At 34.1% G+C, this 6,629-nt stretch overlaps 1 protein-coding gene across 1 annotated transcript in view; it reads right to left on the minus strand.

The window, feature by feature from the left end:
* Positions 1-6,128, minus strand: part of LOC106092057 (uncharacterized) — a 57,739-nt gene extending 51,611 nt beyond the window's left edge. The window contains exon 1 of the mRNA XM_059361967.1: positions 6,025-6,128. The gene's annotated coding sequence lies outside the window, so the exon portion shown is untranslated. The remainder of the gene's footprint in view (positions 1-6,024) is intronic.
* Positions 6,129-6,629: the final 501 nt, after the last annotated feature.

Genomic DNA, 6,629 nt, shown 5'->3' on the forward strand with positions numbered 1-6,629 from the left:
TTGAACCCCTGAAAGCCGCAATTTTTGTCCGATTTGTCAGAAATTTTGCATATAGTGTTCTGTTATGACTTGCAACATCGGTGCCAAGTGCGGTCGAAATCGGTCAAGAACCTGATATAGCTCCCTTATAAAGCGATCTCCCGATCTTGAGCTTTTACAAGCCGCAATTTTTGTCCGATTTTGCGGAAATTAGGCATGTAGTGCTCTTTTATAACGGTCTCTCGATCATTCTTGTTCGATTTCTAGAAGCTTTATTTTTTGCTGGTTTGACAGAAGTTTGGCCGGTAGTATAAAATTATGCCCTTCAATCAAATTTATTTTGTATAAATTTTTAGTAGAATCCGTGGTGGTGGGTTCCCCAAGATTCGGCTCGGTCGAACTTTGCACGCTTTTACCTGTTAAGGCTTTTCTGTTTCTTTTCTTACGCTAATTCCCCAGCCTTCAGCGATATTTTGATCTTCACTTAGTAATGAGACGTAAAGTTAGGGAGCTATTCAACTAAACTTTTAGTTAAAGAGGCCTTAATATTAAGAAAAAAATCTTTCTCCAAAAGAAATGTTTCCTCAAAAGTTGTAAAATTTTGCTTTAAATAAAGTTCACAATTTCTTTGAAGTTAGTAAATTTTTCTCGGATCAGAAACCAATTTATTGAAAATAATCATAAGGTTGTAAAATTTGGTATCTTTAAATTAAGTTCACAATTTCTTTGAAGTTAGTAATTTTTTCTCGGATTATAAACCAATTTATAGGGAGCTATTCAACTACAATTGAAGTTTAAAATGTCTTAATATTAAGAAAAAAATCTTTCTCCAAAAGAAATGTTTCCTCAAAAGTTGTAAAATTTTGCTTTAAATAAAGTTCACAATTTCTTTGAAGTTAGTAAATTTTTCTCGGATCAGAAACCAATTTATTGAAAATAATCATAAAGTTGTAAAATTTGGTATCTTTAAATTAAGTTTACAATTTCTTTGAAGTTAGTAATTTTTTCTCGGATTATAAACCAATTATTTTCACAAATTATTATTCTACATAGCTTTTCTTTTCTCCAAACTATTAATAAAATGTGGCAATGGGAATTTCTTAAGCTTTAAAGAACAATTTCTTTGCCACCCTTCCAATTCGCTTAATAGCAAGTCCCATATCAGCCAGTTTTTAATCTTCGGTCTTTAAGTCTTTCGTTACTTATTTCCTTAACATGGGTTTGTTGTTCAACAACAGCGTTACATTTACATCGATTAATTTCTTTAATCCATCCCCACTTTCCGGGAACATTTTTATGGTTTGTGTTTTTTTTTTTTTTGTGGATTTTATTAACGCCAATTGATTATCACTCTTGGTAATTGAATCGTGTTCCAGTGACCTGTTTCTGTGTAACGTTGCGTTGTATCACACCAGGTTCATTTACCCCCCTGGTATGAATTTTAGAGAACAATTGTGGTCGTATGGGAGGTTTTTTTCACCACCCTTATGGATATAATATAGGTAGGTATGTATGAGTGTATAAAATGGTTTTACAAGTGCCATACTATGATGAAGTGTATGTTATATTTGTAGTACATATAAGGGTTAAATTTGAATTTTGTTGGCGTTTTTTTTGAAATTGTGGAGGTGATTTTATACATTTCAATACCATAACTAATGATATATGTGTTAAGTTTTACATCCCTTTTTGCGGCATGTGTAAAATATTTCCCAAAATGGTAGGAAATAAATAACGACATGTTTCGATATGGAAACCAAACTAGTTTACCAAAAAGAAAATACATATGAAAATGAATTTAAATGAAAATTTTCAAAAGAAAAGTCTTCTAACCAAGGACGAAAGTGGCTGGTGTGTGTTGCTCTCTTTAGCTTTACTTTTCCATTTGCAATCTGCGATCATTGAGCTCGTCTCAAAAGAGAAAGAAACAAAAACAAACAGGCAAAAAACTTGAAAAATGAAAAATTCGACAGAGCCCGACCGGGATTCGAACCTGAGCAACAGCGAGAGCCGTTACCGTTGTCTAGCATTCGAAGCCATCAATACAACTTCCAACAGATGCACAAAATCATGTGAACTACGGTAGAAGTGTAATTGCCACAGAAAAAAAGATCTGTCATTACACAAAAACACATGCATTGGGAAAATGTACAGCTGATAGACGGGGTTGTCGAGCGTGATCAATGTGGTAATTGTATCATAGATGCATTTTCGCTATTAATACGATTCAAATACAACATATCAACGCACGGCCCTTGTAGCTATCACAGCTTATATGGTTGAAAGTCTTCTAACCAAAGACTTTATAAAATTTTTAACCTAATTCCTCAGGAGGGAGTATAGAAAATGCGCCTTTAATGGGCCCAAGGCCCTTAAACGAGAGATCGGTATATATGGCAGCTATGATCAAACCTGAACCAATCCGGGCCGTATTGAACAAGGATGTTGAGAGTCCTAACACAACTCACTGTCCCAAATTTCAGCGAAATGTGGCTTTGATGGGCTTAAGATCTTAAATCGAAAGATCAGGGGCAATATTAAGATAAAGTCCGAAATAGCCTATCTTCGAACCTATGGAGAAAAAAAAGAATCTGTGCAAAGTTTTAGCTAAAAATCTCCATTTCTAAAGACTGTAGCGTAATTTCAACAGACCACAGACGGTCAGACGGACGGACATGGATCTAGCCTAGGTTTTTACGACGATCAAGAATATATATACCCAATAGCGTAGGAAATGGATATTTTGAAAAGAAATGAATTTACCCCCATCCTTCGGTGATGGGTACAAAAATTGCTGACTCCGACAAGCCAATTTTCCATTAAACATTTTTATACCCTACATACCGATCGACTTAGAATCACTTTCTGATTCTGTTTAAATTTTTGGTGTCGTCACGAGTTTTGCTCCATTTTCCTCTATGACGCATAGTTTAGGAGATGCAGTTATTTTAAATTTTTCATATTGAAAATTCGATTTTTGATGGATTTGCAATGATATTTTGAAATTTTTGGTGGAGTCACGAATTATGGCCCATTTCCCCTTTAGGACGCATAGTTTAGGAGATACAGCCATTTTAAAGTTTTCAAAGTGAAAATTTGGTCCATTTCCCTCTAACACGCATAGTTTAGGAGATACAGCCATTTAAAATTTTTCAAAGCGAAAGTTCGATTTTTTATAGATTTTCGATGAAATTTTGAAATTTTTGGTGGAGTCACGTATTATGGCCCATTTCCCTCTATATCGCAAAGTTTAGGAGATACAGCCATTTAAAAATTTTCAAAGTGAAAAATCGATTTTTGATGGATATTCAATGAAATTTTTAAATTTTGGTGGAGTCACGAATTATGGTCCATTTCCCTCTATATCGCAAAGTTAAGGAGATAAAGCCATTTAAAAATTTTCAAAGTGAATGACGCTGAATGCCTGGCTTCGAATCCTGGCGAGACCATCAGAAAAAATTTTCAGCGGTGGTTTTCCCCTCCTAATGCTGGCAACATTTGTGGGGCTACTATGCCATGTAAAACTTCTCTCCAAAGTGATGTCGCACAGTGGCACGCCGTTCGGACTCGACTATAAAAAGGAGGCCCCTTATCATTGAACTTAAACTTGAATCGGACTGCACTCATTGATAGGTGAGAATTTGTAATTTGTTTGCCATCTCCCGATCTCCCGATAAAGGGTCTGAAGATAATAAGAGCTTTATTTATTACCCAATTTTGCTGAAATTTGCAACAGTGGGTTATTTTAAGGCTCCCGATATCTGACCTAAATATGATTTATATCGGTCCATATTTAGATATAGCTGCCATATAAACCGATCTGCCGATAAGAAGTCTGAAGCCAATATTATTTATTACCCGATTTTGCTGAAATTTGCAACAGTGGGTTATTTTAAGGCTCCCGATATCTGACCTAAATATGGATTAGATCGGTCCATATTTAGATATAGCTGCCATATAAACCGATCTCCCGATGAAGGGTCTGAAGACCATAAAAACTTTATTTATTGCCCGATTTCGCTGAAATTTGAAATAGTGCGCAGTTTTAAGCCTCCCAACATCCGACCCAAATATGGTACAGATCGGATTATATTTAGATATAGCTGCCATATAGACCGATCTCCCGATGAAGGGTCTGAAGACCATAAGAACTTTATTTTTTATCCGATTTTGCTGAAATTTGCAACAGTGGGTTATTTTAAGGTTCCCGACATCTGATCTAAATATGGGTTGGATCGGTCCATATTTAGATATAGCTGTCATATAGACAGATCTTCCGATAAAGGGTCTGAAGTCCATAAAAGCTTTATTTATTCCCCGATTTCGATGAAATTTGAAACAGTAAGTATTTTAAGACCTCCTAACATCCGACCTAAATATGGATTAGATCGGTCCATATTTAGATATAGCTGCCATATAGACCGATCTCCCGATGAAGGGTCTGAAGACCATAAGAACTTTATTTTTTATCCGATTTTGCTGAAATTTGCAACAGTGGGTTATTTTAAGGTTTCCGACATCTGACCTAAATATGGGTTGGATCGGTCCATATTTAGATATAGCTGTCATATAGACAGATCTTCCGATAAAGGGTCTGAAGTCCATAAAAGCTTTATTTATTCCCCGATTTCGATGAAATTTGAAACAGTAAGTATTTTAAGACCTCCTAACATCCGACCTACATATGGATTAGATCGGTCCATATTTAGATATAGCTGCCATATAGACCGATCTCCCGATGAAGGGTCTGAAGACCATAAGAGCTTTATTTTTTATCCGATTTTGCTGAAATTTGCAACAGTGGGTTATTTTAAGGCTCCCGACATCTTTTCATATTCGTATTCTATGCCCAAATTCCTTTAATTTGAATACCGTATTGCCTATATTCGTCGTCAATTCGCTTGAAGGGGGGGAAAGCCCGTTTGGGGGCACCCCAGGCCCGAGCCCAACAAATGGACTTCATATTCGTATAACTGGGGCCTTTTGAGGGGTGTATTAAAAAATTTTGATATTTTTGCGATTTTTCCCGTAAACTTCACTTAAGCCCAAAATTTCTATTAGCCAAAAATTTTTCAAGAATTTTTGGTAAAATTTTGATTTTCTTGCGATTTTCCCCGTAAACTTCACTTCAGTCCACTCCTATTAGCCAAAAATTTTTCAAGAATTTTTTTGGTAAGTGTATATTTTTTCATAGTGGCTATAATCAATGCCCCTACACTATTTTTGTTGTTTTTGCAAGGCACACTGTAATTCTATATTATTAGCCAGTGTTTTTTTCTTTTGGCTCCAAAACACAAAAGTTAATCTTATATCCTTTTTGTTAACCTCATAAGGTGGAGCAAGGGCCAATGAGATTTTTTGGGGGGGAGTTGCTCTTCTACATTCTGTTGGGGTGAGTTTCCAAGCAATATAAGGGTGTTTATTTAAATAGTATTATAAAATTTAAGTACTGAGATGCGTAAGAAAACAAATTAAATAAAAAAAAATTAATTGGCAGAAACTTTTCCCAAAAAGTTTTAGTGTTACAAAAAAAAAAATATTTTTTTTTATAAAAAAAAAATCAAAGAGAATTGCGGAAAAAAATTTTATAATTTGTTTTCATAATTATTATTAAAAAATAAAATTGACTTGTTTTATATTATTTGAATTTTTTAATGTCCCATAGTTGCAAATTTTTTTATACAAAGATTAGCATATTTTTTTTTTTAAATTTGGTTATTAAACTTTTTCTGCTATATCATATAATTTTTCGAGCTTTGAACTTTTGTTAGTGAAATTTAAAATAATTATAGTTTTTCACTTTTTTTTGTCTTTTAGTTTCTATTTGTTTTTTTTTTTCAAAACACTTCTAATCTTGCTTTTGTTTTGATTTTCACTTAAATTTCTGTTTATTTTCTTTTTTTTTTTTGTAAAAATAAAAATTGTTTTTTTTTTTCATTTTCATCTCTTTGCACTTGCACTGTTCTATTAATTTTTTATGAATAATATATACTCTTTTTACATTAGAATTCTGTTTTCCCCGTTTAATTTTCATTGTGAACGTACTTTTTGTGTTATATCCTTTAATAATTTGTATTTTCCTTGTTCAGGCCAGCGGTTCCTGCTTCCTTTTTCAATGCGAGTGTTGTATGCTTTACAAAGTTTTGTTTATGAATGTCAAGGGGAATGGTTTTGCCAGTATCTCTAAGCTGGCAAGCGTACAAAATGAATCTATACACACAATGTAGCTAGCATTATAATGCTACATACATATTTACCAGCACAGCACTGCCTATAGACGACGACATACCGACTTACACACAAATGTATACTCAAAGAAGAAGAAGCAACACAGCAACACATTTTCAAACATACATCTGTATGTATGTATAATACATAAACATATATAGATGTGGTAAAACGTAATTGGTAAGGAAGCAATAAGCAAAACAGAAACTAAAGCCAAAACGAACAAGAAAACCAATAGCCAAAAGCGAGAGTAGAGTTCAAAACAAAGAGTTGTGAGAGAGAGTAGCGTTAACTCTACACAGCTGTTAATTCACCACTGGCTCTTCTCAACAAAACAATAACCATAGGAATAGGGTTGCCAAAGGCATTTATTATTAGCAATATAGCCTTATCCGTTTAATTGAATGCCTGTTGCCGAGTTT

Source organism: Stomoxys calcitrans, chromosome 1 (genome assembly GCF_963082655.1).
Source record: "Stomoxys calcitrans chromosome 1, idStoCalc2.1, whole genome shotgun sequence".
In the NCBI taxonomy this organism is placed as follows: Eukaryota; Metazoa; Arthropoda; class Insecta; order Diptera; family Muscidae; genus Stomoxys; species Stomoxys calcitrans.